This window comes from Argiope bruennichi, chromosome 3 (assembly GCF_947563725.1).
Source record: "Argiope bruennichi chromosome 3, qqArgBrue1.1, whole genome shotgun sequence".
Taxonomy (NCBI): Eukaryota; Metazoa; Arthropoda; class Arachnida; order Araneae; family Araneidae; genus Argiope; species Argiope bruennichi.
In genome coordinates, this window is record NC_079153.1 from 145,292,599 (window position 1) to 145,307,980 (window position 15,382).

Genomic DNA, 15,382 nt, shown 5'->3' on the forward strand with positions numbered 1-15,382 from the left:
AAATATTTCAAAACTTTTATTTTTTAAGGTTTAAATTCTATCATTTTAATACAACCCCCCCCCCCTTTCCTTTCTTTCTTTCTTTCTTTTTTTTTTTTTCTTTCTTTTTGTAACTCTTAGCAGATTTTTCTCCAATGAAATTTTCCTTTACATATACATCTGTTATTTTCATGATGGGGGGAAAAAACTTTGTTTGCTTTAATTTAAACTTGATTAAAATTGTTAAGCAGTTTGTTTAATATAATTCATTTGATGAGTTTTGTCAAATTTTGGAATAATGGAATTGCCTCGCGCTGGCTTCAAAAAAATGCTTCAACTAATATTTTTTTTTATTTTCATTTTGCTTCTAATTACAGAACTGGCTCTTTTTTAAATTCACGAATTTATTTCCATTATTTATAGAAACTAGAGGTTGTTAAAGCAATTTCATTTCTTCACAAAATATATAATCAGATTTTTCTATACTAAACTTCGGAAGAAAGAAACGACGAGTTAATTTTTTTTTTTTTAGACTGACCATTTCTGAACGTTTTTCTATTAAAAAAAAATTACTTAAGAAATCCATTTAGAATATGGCATTGTACTGTCGCCGATTTTATGGCAGTTTTGCCAATCTTATGATGGTAGCCATTTCTGAGTGCTTGATTCTTAGCTTAATAAAACTGCGACTAAAATTTCTAAATATAGCAAGTTAGTAGAGGAGGAAATTTACTTTCCGCCCCAGCTGTGTCGAACCTCATTTGTTACATATATAAAAATCAATTACAAACTACTTCGTCATGCTATACTTCTACATGAATGTTGATATTTTCAGAAATGATATTTCTGATAAATTGGCAGTTTGTTACTTGTAAGAAATATTGAGGGGAAAAAAAAATCAGATTTTTACTGTTAATCTCACAAAAAGTGTCTTAATTTCTTGGTATTGATAATTTTTTCATTTTTATGACCTTTTTTGTTTTTGTCAAAACTAAAAAAAAAACATATTTTGTTTTATTATAAAAAAGCGTTGTGCAAATACAGAAATAAATATTAAAATCTAACGAATACACGTTTAAAATCTTTTTTAAAAACTTTTCTATAAAAATTATGCATAGTTATAAAACAGAAAATATCGTATGCTTAGAATATACGCAAATTATGTATGCTACATATAAAAGGTGCTTAATTTTTTTCGGCTAAAATTTTTAGAACGTATATAATTTTTTCAATAATTTCTCGCTATGTATTCTGGTTAATAAAAACGTCTTAAAATGCTGATTGGCCATAAAAATGGGGATATGTTAACTTGGCAATTCATCATTGAGGTTTCCTTTAGTGGTCTCATTACTATAGCGATACAAAATTACAAAATAATTTAGAAAATATTTTCATTAACTATGAAAAAGTGGAATTTTTCTAAGTTTTCGTGTTCAAGTTGTAATGTATTATTATAAATATTATGAAATCTTGAAATCATTTTTTTCTTCTTCTGAATTTTAATGTTAAAATTCTCAACTGAAATGAAAACATCTATGTATCTTATGTTTGGTGTATGGTCAAATGTTCCATTGCGTCTGAAAACATAATTGGCCATTTTTCACTCCACAAATTTAGTAAATGTTCCCACTTATTAAAATTAGAATTTAGTTTAAAAAAATTTTGATTAACTGATGATTTACCTCTGAAAATATTAAAACTGAGCATTGCCATCAACAACATACAAATGGGCAAAATTTTAATTTGTACAAAAAAAAAAAAAAAAAAAAAAAAAAAAAAAAAATCAGTTGGGAATTAAAAAGAAAAAAATCAATATTCAGTGCCAGCAGAAAAAAAAATAACATGGTAAATGAAATTTAAAATGTATTAGCGTTGTATACGTGTATATTAGGATGCAAGAATTTTATTGTAGATATTTGTTAAAATTTGTTACTTTTTATCACCATTCACAGTTATTCGGGAATAGATTCTGCGAGACTAATAAAGTAGGTGATAGCCATGCTTATCTTCAGCATGTTCCTTTTGATATTGCAGATGCGCACCTTATGAATTGAGGTTTTCATGAATTTTTATGCATAATTCTGTGGAAGAAAGTCGGTTGAATTATCTGACCTCACTGAAATATTGACGTTGTGGTTATTCAGAAACTTTATCATTTCTTTTGCCTTGTGTAAAGAGAATCCGTCTTGTATTAAGTAATCATATTGGTGAATGCCCCCAAAATGAAGCAAATTTTCTTTCAAAAACTTTAACATAATTGCTTGCTTTCATAGTTACATTCTTGGAAAGGAAGTTCACCTTGGCCTTGTTTCCTCTGAATGCGTCGTCACTATCATCAGGATGTTTTACAGTCTTAATTGTATATTTTGTTTCGTACTATAGTCGATTGAGTCTGAGTTTTCCCTGACCAACCTGAAAGTGCTCTCATTACTTTCTTTTACTTTTCAACTTGATTGGACATCTCCAATTTGATTAGGCATCTTACAAAATGTAAGCTTTTTCTCCTGTGTTGCAATTTTTCTTTGGAACTGATCTATAGATGGATGCGGGACTGATTTATAGATAATCTATTCCCAATCCGACGTTCCTACAGATATTTACTGTTACCCCTCCACTCACACAAACATACATGCACTCGCCCGCGCCTTCTACCTTTCCCCAATTCTTCGAAGGCAGGCAAGGAAATTCTTCATGAGAAGCCTTTACTATTCTGTTTGCTTCTTACTTTTCTTGGATACCCGCCCATCCCACCCCACCCCCGAAAAAACAAAAAACTCCACATGTTGGCTGTGAGTAGGTGGGTGATGTGCTGTAGTCCACGATGTATTCAGCTCGTAGTTAGCCACTTGAGTGGTTAAGAATTAAATGAAGGAATCAAGAGCTTTGCTTTAAGAGTGATCAGTATACTCGGATGCTAGGTTCCAGTTAACATTGTGGTAAGCGCCAAGGTTGGCAATGTTTAGACCAGGTGACTGCAATCCCATGGTGGGTGATGTCAACGGACTTTAAAAGTCTCTAAATGTCATATGGGCAGCAAAATTCCCAACATCCCCTCCACCCCGTGTTGAACGAATTTCCAGTAAGGAACTTTTCTTTCAAGATCTCCTTTCTCACTAGTGATATCGGCGAGGTAGAATGCTCTAAAAGCTTCATTTCATCGACTTGCTAACCGAAATTCACTCCAAAAACAATTTCAACAACTGGTGAAACTTCATGTACTTTAATATTCAAACCATCGTTTCTTTTTAAGCATCTTTAAATTCCACCTATGAATTCATTTTCCTTTTTAACTTAAAGCGCTGGATATAAATTAAATAGTTTATAAAAACAGTGAGATACGTTTCAAGCTCCTAAACTCAATAAATGTACAGGTCGCAGCCGATAACAGCTTAATTTCATTTGTTAAGAAAGTTCTAGAATTCTCGTGGCAATAAATGATGAGGCACTGCCATTTAAAGGACATTCTTTTATAAGTGTTTCATTTTATATGTTTTTATGTCAAATTTCTGGGAGAGAAATTGTGAATGCAGCTTGCTTGTAGCTGACTCATTTTTAGTTTTGTTATATTAGCATCCCATTTAGAAGCAACGCCAAATTATTTTGAAACGCAGTCAGATGATGGTGTGTGAGCTTAGTAAGCATCTCCCCTTCCAAAATTCCCCACCATATATATGTAGGATCGTGTCCTCAATCGAAAGAAGACTACACGTTTGTCTTTTCCATATTTTAATAAACGAACACAGGACTACACGAACATTAAACAAAAGAACAAAAGTATAGGGTTGGTTGCAGTTCAGGCGTACATAGTATGGCTGTTATCCTTCAACTTCGAATCTCACACACTCTCGCACCAAGTGTCTCTTCTGCCGTTTGCCTCGCTTCTTATACTTCTAGTTGGAACACTACTGCCATCTGCCGGCGAGGTACAGGGAATAGCATAGGGGCTCATACTACATATATATATATATATATATATATATGCTACTGAAAAATTTAGTTGTATTTTTTTTATTCTGTGTATATTTTCTGTTGCTAACTAGCCCATTGCGTAGGCTGACTTTATGGAAAATCCAATCATATCAATAGAAAAGGAGCTCTGTCAAACCTTCTTTAAAATACAATTAATTTAGAAAAAAAATACTTGCATTTTTCCAAAATTGGTAATTGGATTCTAAGCAGTCTTTGCTAAGATTGGATAGGATTTTTTTTTTTTTTTTTCCAAGGCAAACTGCGCACATTCAGATGCAATTCGTAGAAGTGAATCCAAATTCGATTTATTATCTTTTTTATGCTTCATTGCGTTTACTGCGTCAACAGTTATCATTCAATAAATAGTTCAAAACTTCCTCTCCTCTCTCTGTCTTTAAGGGTCCTTTGGATCCAGAAAATGCTGGCTGAATGAAGCCGGTAAACAGCAGAATGAATAAGCAACCTGTTATCTGCTCATCCTCAAACATCTGTCTGCATTTCATCAATAGCCATCACTCAAAGCTATATTGGTACCTCTAATACACAACAAATAAATGTCTCATGATTTACATGACTTAACGTGCTTGCAGACTCACACTTGGCGACGGGTTTGTTGTGATTCGCTTCCTCATTTCCATTATTGTAAAAGTAATCATTTATTTATAGAGAATTAACAGAGCTGTAGGAATGGTCACGAACTCAAAACATATTTGCCAACACAACTGATCACGATGCGAAACTGTGTATAACGTGCCAACTGTCTCCTCTCCCGTTTTGACCTCCGACAAATGGCAAGTCACCTCGAAACTTCACTCTCTATAATTGAACCTGCTATCAAATTAAGTAAATACCGGAGATACAAACGCCACACGATCTTCGTATTTCTTTCTCACGCAATCTTCTTCATTCTTTTATTCTAGTTTCATTGTGCTTCTAGTATTCTTCTGTGCTTCTTTTATTCTAGTTTCATTTCATCTGCTACGGAGAAAAAAAATTCTTTTTTTTAGAAATATCTTATACATATGTTCTCTGATAGTTCATCTTCATGTTACAATAGTTGAAAAAAATACTTTCATTTGGTTTGTTCAAGCCATTATTCCGATGAATGTGCCTTTAAATAAAATTCACTATTATATAGTTTTTTTTTTTAAGTCAGAGTTGGATTCTTTTTACGAAACACACACAGTTGTACACCTTCTTTTTAGTTTGTCTTGAAAACCATTTTTCCTAAAAATCAAACAAACAATTTTCCGTTTTTATAAAGTAAGGCATAATATTTTAGAATGTAGTAGATATTCATATTTTTTTTCTTTTGTTAAACGATGTATTCCATTTAAATTAAAGATACATATTGAGTATTTCAGTATCTGCAATAATTATTATTCAACTACACACGTTAAAATTATCTAGTTTATAAATGTTGATTTAACAGATTAATGTCCCGTATTTGAATTTTTGTAGGGCTATGCGAAATGAATTTTCTGAATTTTAATACTATGAGCAGATGGCGATATTTGAACCTCAACAGACATATTATACCATACAGATACTTAACACAGGATGTCAAGTTTAGCGAGTACCAGAAAAACAGATTTTTTTTAAAAATGAAATGCAGACTCAAACTCAAGATCAGGAGATCCTAAAATGAAGATTGTGTGATAACATTAATGAAATGTTAGTGTATCTGTAAAATGTATCACTCTCGTTGGAGTAGTTTTCGATATGTTGATGTTCCCGGATAAATAAGCAGATTCTTGGAGAGTGATGGCGCGATTGTATCAGTTCCATTGACGATGATGAGCAGTACGACTTACCATTGTACCTATAGCGGCTGCCAGTCATATACCCTGATGTTTAGACAAGGCTTATATTTCATTATATATTTGCAGAACTTCAAAAAAAAAAAAAAATTATCCTTGTGGTGGAATGTTGATTTTTATGATCCGTGCAGGAAGCAACAGGACGAATGTTATTGGAAACATTTATTTTAATAATCACATCCACACACTTAAACAAACACTAGACATTCACGCGCGCAGTTTAACAATATAGCATCACATCTCATTCTAATTACACTCGCAGTGCATTATGGGATGGCCTAATCGGGCATCGCCATCTAGCATCCAAAAGAGAAGATATGAGTAATGTAACTGCTACATCCTTTATTATAGAAATTTATATTTTCTGAATCATTTTTCTGCTGATGAACTTTAATCAACTGTACACTTTAAACGCTTCATATTATTTATTGAATTTTGGTATTATTCTTATTTAAATATATTCTAAATTAAATCCACCACTTTATTTATGTGGAATTTCATCTAAACTCAACTATAATTTGAAATGTTTTTCGAGATTCTGGCAACTTGTTAATGAAATATATTTATTATGTTTATAGATCTTTTGTAAACAGCTAGAGAAAAGTATATCTTTTCATTTGGAAAAATGCGTTAAATAAAAAAAAATAATTATTATTTGTTTTTTATATTAAAAACTGTACATCCTACAACATGACACAATAAAAAATTTTATTGTGTCCTCACAGCCAAATGAGTGATATTTTATAATATTTTGACGCTATAATATCTTAAACAGATAAATAAGTGATCACCCACATTTCCCGTAGCTGAAATTGACTGTGTTATGAAAATTTTATTATCTCCATTTTATACGGTTTCAATTGCCGCTTTGAACAAGGACCAACCAACATTCGTCATCAACTTCCCCTGAGCGACAGTTGGTATCGATCCAAATTGATAAAATTCAAAACTTCATAACGTGGTAGCTTTTGGTAGCAAAAAAATTGGATTTTCTAATTAATATGTTCATGTGTCAGGAATATTTTATAAAATTTAAACTAATAGCATATGCATAAAAATTAAATTTTGTAATTTTTTTAAAAATAATTTCTTTTATTTAGGCAAACAAATAAAATATAATTCTTTATGTCATTTAGACCATTTAAAGAAATATATCTATCTCTAATGGCTTATAAATTATCTATTAGGCCACGACCAGACCCCTTCCTTTTCAATTTATTTATCCATTAGTTGCCAGGCCAACTGATATCTTAAAAGCAAGACCAGCAAGATTCGACCTAGACTTTGTAGTTGAAAGCAATACGCCCGAGCGAGACCTTGATAATAATAACTATAAGTTCGACTCACTCCTCATTTCTTCTGGTCTCTAAATCATCAAAACATTTTTCAATTTTTGACAATGAAGCTTAGATTAATCACAATTTATTAGCATTTTCATTCAAAGGATTGATTTCTTTGAGCGAACAGGTTGCAGTATGACCTCATTCCGATAGCCCCCGACCAATAATGAAGAGTTTAGCACGCACCTCTGATCTCCATAGTAACTGAAGAAACAACAAACTTTGCCTAATGGGTTCGCTCCACTCAAAATCCCTGGAAAAGAAGAAAAACGTTCGAATGCCGATGATCCAATCTCTGTCCTCCTCTGGTGATCAGAGTTTGATGTGGTAATGACCCGCATTCACTCTTTGGAAAATCGCTTGCGCGCTCATCGCTTGTTTCATTGGTAGAAGAATCAACAGGTGAGTAATTTTTTTTTTTTCTTCATGGTCCATGTTTTTTTCCTCTTTTAATTACAGATAATGTATTTCGTTTCTCATAGTTTTTGCGTGGATTTCGTTTGAAAGGTACAAGAGTGAATTTTATGCTTAATAACAAATATAGTATCTCAGAAAAACGGTTTACGATTTATTTTTATTTTAGAAATACTTTTTGGGATTAAATTTATCGGTTTTCTTAAATTAAATCCGTTTATTAAATTATTGTCATGAAGTGTGAAATTAAAATGCTGAATACAACAAATAAGTCGATATATCTCATAAAACCTTCAAAATATTTCCAATATATAAAAAAAAATTCTAAGTGCAATGAAGTTTCTATCACTTCAAATATTTGGTTATAAATGTTTCTTTAAAATTTATATTTCTTTCAAATGGAAAAATGGTTCTGAATAGACAGAGCCATATTTTTTCCTTTCTCTCTTTTTCTTTTTTAAAAAGAAATAGCAGTCGCTCTTTCGAAGTAATTTGAGAGCTATTACTAGTAACTGAGAGTAATTCAAAGTGGTGTTTTTTTTTTTTTTAAATGTGTGTGTCGGTATATAAAAAAAATGTTGTTCTCATCTCCGAGTTGCAATCAATTACAAGTTGGTAATGACAATAAAAAAAGGATATTTAAAAAAAAGTAAAAAGTAAAAAAGTAAAGTAAAAATAAGAAAATTTTGAATTTAAAATGCAATTCACCTTTATAAAAAGGAAAACAATTTTCAGACTTTATTTCAGATAAACAAATTCTGTGAAAACACATAAATCATTATGTCATGCCATTTATGCTCTATGTGGGATCTCTTAAGCATGACTTTAAAAATTAAGGCACTGAATCAACATTCCACCGAAAGACAAATTTAATTATTTATTATAGATAATAATTATTAAGAAGTGACTATACTTGATCATATCAGGTTAACTTTTCCGCTATTTAATTATTTTTTGAAAATATTACAACGCAAAGTAAATGAATAGAAATTTGTGCTTTTGATAATATGCCTATAGGAGAAAATAGCGCTGTTTTTTCCCGCATCTTTCAGTCCAAAATAAAATGAGAGAGGTATTTTCATCGTAACGTATATCACGTTCCTTGGTCATCCTCTATCAGAGCAAGATACCGTACAATAGTTTCGCGATGTTTTGAATGCCGTGCCGTATCGCATTTTATTCACCTATAAAATAATATTTTGAAGACAAAATGTTGAAGGAATTTTAAGTTTGATCGATTTTTAGTATTTTCTGAGTCTATTATCCCAAAATCTGCAATAAGTGTCCGTTACCTTCTGGTACTCGGATTCACAATTCAAACTCGCGGTCTCAAAAATTAGAATTTATACAACAGATTACTTTTATATTCTGTTGATAATTTAGATTTTATTCAATATCGGAGAAAAATTGTTTAGAATATTCATTTGCATAAAGAAACCACAGGCTCATCATAATTTATTTCTTAGTAATTAATTAATTTCTTCTTTAGCTTCTAATTATGGAGTAGCCCTAATATGGGTCCGTGAATAAAAAACGTTTAATGCGCATTTCACTAGGAAAATAGAATGAAATGCTGACAATCACTGATTGTTTTTCAGATTTTCTTTAATTCAAAATTACATACATAAAAATCATCTTATACAGTAGACTCCCGATTATCCGCGGAGTGGATTATCCGCGCCTGCCGCACTAAGTGTTTGTTTTTGCTTCCAAGCAAAGAGAAAATGCTTCCAAAGCAAGAAGCAAACACAAATGACTGATTTCTTCAAAAAGGTGTAGTTTTACAGCTATGCTTTTGTAATTACATAATACATTATAGTATTAAAATAGTACATATGTATTAATTTTTCTATGTATCCTTGACGCCTCTCGTAAGTACAAAGCACTTTTCTATTTTCATTAACAAAATGCATTTTGGGTTAGCTTTGAGTGATATACTAAAATATTAAGAGTTAGTTAAATATTTCCTGCTGTTTATTTTACGTTTCATTGTACATAAAACGATTTTTCAAAGTTGGAATGACTGTTTTCTCTTTTGCTGTACCCGTTTTTAACTTTTTTCGGATTATCCGCGATTTTTGTCATCCGCGGCAGCCGCGTCACCCATTTCCGCGGATAATCGGGAGTGTACTGTATATTATTTCCACCGAGTATGGCCAAAAGGATGCTGTACGACATCCCTTTTTCTCAGCTAACACAAAAGATATAATTTTAAATATGGTATCAAATGATAGGATTTTTTACAGAATTCTGCGACATCATGCTCTGCTTATGATTAAACACGCCGTTTATGTAAAATATAAGTTAAAAGATAATTTAAAACGTCATAGACATCATGGTGAGTCAAGAATCCAGCAATTAACGAGCTTAAGGGCAGAAGATCATACCGTACTATCTTGATGCCATTTAATCATACATTTTCAAACCAGTAAGAGTTTTCTTCTGCGTTGGGCGTAGTTTGTTATGCTTTTCCTATTTTCTATTTATGGTTTGTATATTTTTTTAAATGAATATTAATAATAAAATCTATTTCTTTTTCCGTAAAAATGCTTCCCGCCAAATGCGCCTTCCTCTAATACACTTTTCAAATAAAATTTTATACATACATACATATATATATATATATATATATATATATATATATATATAATATATATATATATATATATATATATATATATATATATATATATATATATATATATATATATATATATATATATATATATATATATATAAATTACGTGTCACGTTGTTTGTCCGCGATGGACTCCTAAACTACTTAACCGATTTTAATCAAATTTGCACACCGTGTGCAGTTTGATCTAACTTAAAAGATAGGATAGCCCTTTTTTTGAATTTTTAATTAGAATTTTAATTATTAATTAAAAACTAACTTTCCCGCCAAAAAAATCTTTTCATTTTCCCCACCGCCAAATGAGTACGGCTTCAGTTTTTTTTCCCAACAGTCATGAGGCTAGACTTAAGATTTTTCGGCTGATTATTTGAAACGATTCTATTTATTTTCTTAATGTTTGATGCATTTAAAATTAAACATTGTTAATGAATCGATCTTTCAGATTCATTCTGAAGTACTTTTGAATTAAAATAAAACAGAATAAAGGAAATTAAAAATTTCTAATCTGCATAGCGTTACCCCAACTGGCGTAGAAAAACTCACGAATTTGCGTTACCGGAACTGGCGTTGAAAATTCACGCATGCGCATTGTGTTCTGATTGTTGACATGACAACCATTATCAACGGATGATTTAAATTATTTTTAGGTTAGCTGCATGTTTTTGTAATTAGATTGTATTTATGTTAGTTATATATTTTCTGTATACGCTTATAGCTTTAAGTACATCGTTTTTTTAGTTTTTTTAACCTGTTTTCAACCGATTATTTTAAACGATTCGTTTTATTTTCTTAGTGCTTGATGCATTTAAAATTAAACATTGTTAATTAATCGTTCTGGTCATAATGAATCTGAGAATATTTTGTTGACAAATTCTAGAAATATTACATAAATTAGGAAAGATATTCTTTTGTGCCCATAAAGTTTAAACGCTCAGTGACTGTTTTCAGTAATCATATTACAAAAAAAATACTTTGTTTCAGTAAAAAATATTATTATATTAATCCTTTCCACTTTAATTTATAGTATAAATTCTACGGGAACTAACAGAAAATTAGAGAGATACATATTACGTTATGACTGAAGGCGTTTATAATATTATGAGAGAATTATATGACTATCAAAATTTGAAGTTTTAAAATATTTTGATGAAGAAGCTATTAAAGTAGGAATTACATAAAATATTTAATTATTAAAATTTTAACGAACATTAAGATTGGCGAACCGGCTGGTCGCCAAAGGCGGCTAGTATATATATATATATATACGTATTTGGACACCTGTGATAAAACAGATAAATACAATTTAATTATATTCAGCAGTTGATAGAGCCTCCACCTAAGGCTATTACTGCCTTCACTTTCCTCGGCATGCTTTCCACAAGTGCTTAGATGATGGAGAGGCGTATTTTCTTCCGATGGGCTTGGAGAAGATAGTTCTGTCACTGATTTTGGACGATTGCTGCATCTCTTAATTCGGCGATCCAACTCGTGCAGACGTTTTTTATAGTATTCAAGCGTTGTCATCCTCGAAATAACAATGGTCCTACCCGTAAAATTGCCAAAGCGTAGGAAGCATATTGTAATCTAGAATAGTAAAGTAGGAATCGGCATTGAGCTATCCATGAATTGGGTTCAAGGGTCCGAATTCATACAACTAGAAACATCTCCAGACCATCATTCCACCTTCGTTAAACTTCACTATAGGCATAATGCATTCTGGTAAAAGGCGTTCTCCATGCATACGCCAAACCCAGACTCTACCATTCGACTGGTAGAGGTTGAACGTGGATTCGTCACTTCAGAGAATTTGTTTCCGCTCATCTACATCGAATTCCGAAGTGCCTTGCTCCACTTTTACCGAGCATAGCGGTTGGATTTTGTAATCAAAGGCTTATGGAAGCAGTAAGACCATGGAAACTAAGCAAATGGGCTTCCTTGCGGTTGGTATTGACCGAAATAACAGTCCCGGATGGTTATTCGAACTTCTGCATCTACACGCAATTCGATTTTCGGACACTATCCCAATAATTAATCGCTACAAATCTCGCCAAAGACTACACGAAATGCTCTGTTAAAATGCTAAATGAATGCCAAAGTTTAATATTTCGCCACGTAAGGCGTTCTCTGCTTTACCCAAGAACCACAGAGTTTTGCGGGCGGATAACACACTTATTAGAAGATACGCCAAACAGTTTTGAGGAGATCGTTCCTGCTGGTTCAACAAACAATTATACACAGCCCGGTCAATTTTTTAAACATGATCAGTTTTACGGCAACATTTCTTCCAGACTACAAAATAGCGTCTAAAGTGTGGGGAAGTCGTGCCCCACCCCCCGTTCTGTCTGCTCCCGCTAGCAAAGAAGTGACGCTGTCATTATAATAAAAACATAAACACTTCCAAAAGTAACTAAAATAATAATAAAAAACAACCTAACTTAAAATAAATCATTTACATGATGTTAAGACAAAAATGTGTTGAAATATGAATTATATTAATCAAAGTATTAGAAGGTGTACTTGATAATGTGTATTTCCTAGGGCCGTAAAATTGCAGTAAATGCACTAATTCATAGAAGGCTGCGTCTACTTGATATATAGTTGACCTTCATCCCAGTGCTAACTGCTAACACTATCTTCAGTTATGATCATCCTTATTAATGTTAACGGTCACTTTTTGAATCATGTATATTTTTCATTTATTAAAATTTTAATAATTAACTATTTTATGTAATTCCTACTTTAATAGCTTCTTCATTAAAATATTTTAAAACTTCAAATTTCAATACACTCAGAATATTATAAAGGCCGTCAGTCATAACGTAATCTGTATCTCTCCAATTTTCTGTTAGCTCCCGTAGAATTTATGCTTTAAATTAAAGTGGAAATGATTAATCTGCAATTAATATAATAATATTTTTTACTGAAACAAAGCATTTTTTTTGTAATATGGTTACTGAAAACAGAGTCACTGAGCATTTAAACCTTATGGTCACTAAATAATATCTTTCTTAAGTTATATAATATCTTAAGAATTTGTCAACAAAATTTTTTCAGATTCATCTTGAGCAGGTATATTAATTAACAATGTTTAATTTTAAATGCTTCAAAACTAAGAAAATAAACAGAATCGTTTAAAATAATCGGTCGAAAACAGGTTAAAAAAAATTACTTGAAAAACGATGAACTTAAACTAACATAAATACAATTTAATTACAAAAGCATACAACTAACCTAAAAATAATTTAAATCGAGTCCGCTTCCGTTGAAATGTAAACAATCAGAATACAACGCGCATGCGTGAATTTTCAACACCAGTTACGGTAACGCAAATGCGTGAATTTTTCTACGTCAGTTGGGGTAACGCTATGTAGATTAGAAATTTTTAATTTCCTTTAATCTGTTTTATTTTAATTCAAAAGTACTTCAGAATGAATCTGAAAGATCGATTAATTAATAATGTTTAATTTTAAATGCATCAAACACTAAGAAAATAAACAGAATCGTTTGAAATAATCGGCCCAAACATGTTAGCCCTAGCCTCATTGGAAAAAAAAAAAATGCAGCCTTACTCATTTGGCGTTGGGGAAAATGGAAGGATTTTTTTTGGCGGGAAAGTTAGTTTTTAATTAATAATTAAAATTCTAATTAAAAATGCAAAAAAAGGGACCCCAGGTGCACATTCCCGACCTCCAAGGTATACACGTACCAAATTTGGTAGCTGTTGGTCAAACGGTCTGGTCTGTAGAGCGCCAACACACACATTAAGTTTTATATATAAGTACAGATAATCTAATCTGTATTTCGCCTTGCTTTGACATTTTTAGCTTGTTGTATAAATACATTATGAGACACTCGTAACAATTCATTTTCCTGCATCATTTTCGTTTCCATTCCATTTTATATTTCTATGAAATATATTCATTTCTATAAAATATATTCATTCAACGAAGAATAACAGATTTTTTTTGTCTTGTTCTGGACAGATGTCTGGTTCTCATTTTTTAAATTTTATTTGTGACGTTTCCATCTTTTTATACGAATAATTTAAATTGTGCTTTAAAAATTGATGAATATAAGTAAATTTAATACTTTCTTGGTGATCTTGTCGATTTTTTCATTACATAAGGTTTCTCTCTTTTGTGTTGAATAATTATTAACTTTGAAAACAAATTTTTGATAAATTTCATCGTATTGAAACTGAATTAGAAAAAGGAGAATCATTGAATATAGTTTATTTCTTCTTTCAAACATAGAAAAGTTGTTGCCCTCTTTTTTTTTATACACCACAAAGAAAAAAAATTTCTTTCCACTGATAAAAACTGAAGAAGTTATGTCAATATTTGTAAAATTTTATTGCTATTCTTTATTCAAAAAAAAAAAAAAAAACAGGAAGGTATTCTTCTTCTTTTGTTGATACCAAGCAAGATTGGACTTAAAAGTAGAAAGAAGAGAAAAATTAGAAAGTGGAAGCATTAATGAAACACATTTAACTGTTGTAACACTATAAAGTTTCAGGGAGAATTCTTGGGGAGCTTTTACTCACAGTAATTGACTCCAGTATCTTGGTTACAAACTTATGCAAACGAATTCCTTTTAAATGACGTGTTCCGCTTAATTTAGTGTTTTTATGGTTGTTACTTCGAGTTGTCTTCACGATATATATATATAGATATATATAACTATTAGGATCGTTGTTGGTGTCTATAGAAACAGTGTTTACACTCTTGGCTTTTTGTTTGCGGAAAACAAACTTCAATACGGAGAATTATATCGCTTTGGCAAAAGTGTCCGTCTCCTAAGTTGTGGATCAATTGTTCTGTTTCTCAAGATTAGCTTTTCGGTTTCTTTCGTTTGATGTTGCTCCACAAAACTTATCAGTTATTAAAAATTCAATATACCGCACGTGTTTCTACTCCTATCTAATAAAAGCTAAAAATAAAAGTGATTTCTGTTTTACTTTTTGATGTGCAGAATTACATCTCTACTAAGACCGCAAAATACGTTTCAAATTTCAAAATGAAACGTAATTTTAAATGATATTTTTGCTTATATTAAATGTAACAGAGTACATATCACGTAAAGTATTTGACAGCCACTTCTCTATTTCCAAAATAGTGTAAATGTTTGATAAAAGAAGTCGCTGCTATGTTGAGAAGAAAGCTATAAAGATTTTGCAGCAACGTGTAGATCTGAATATATCCAGCGATCTTTCTTGTGGATGA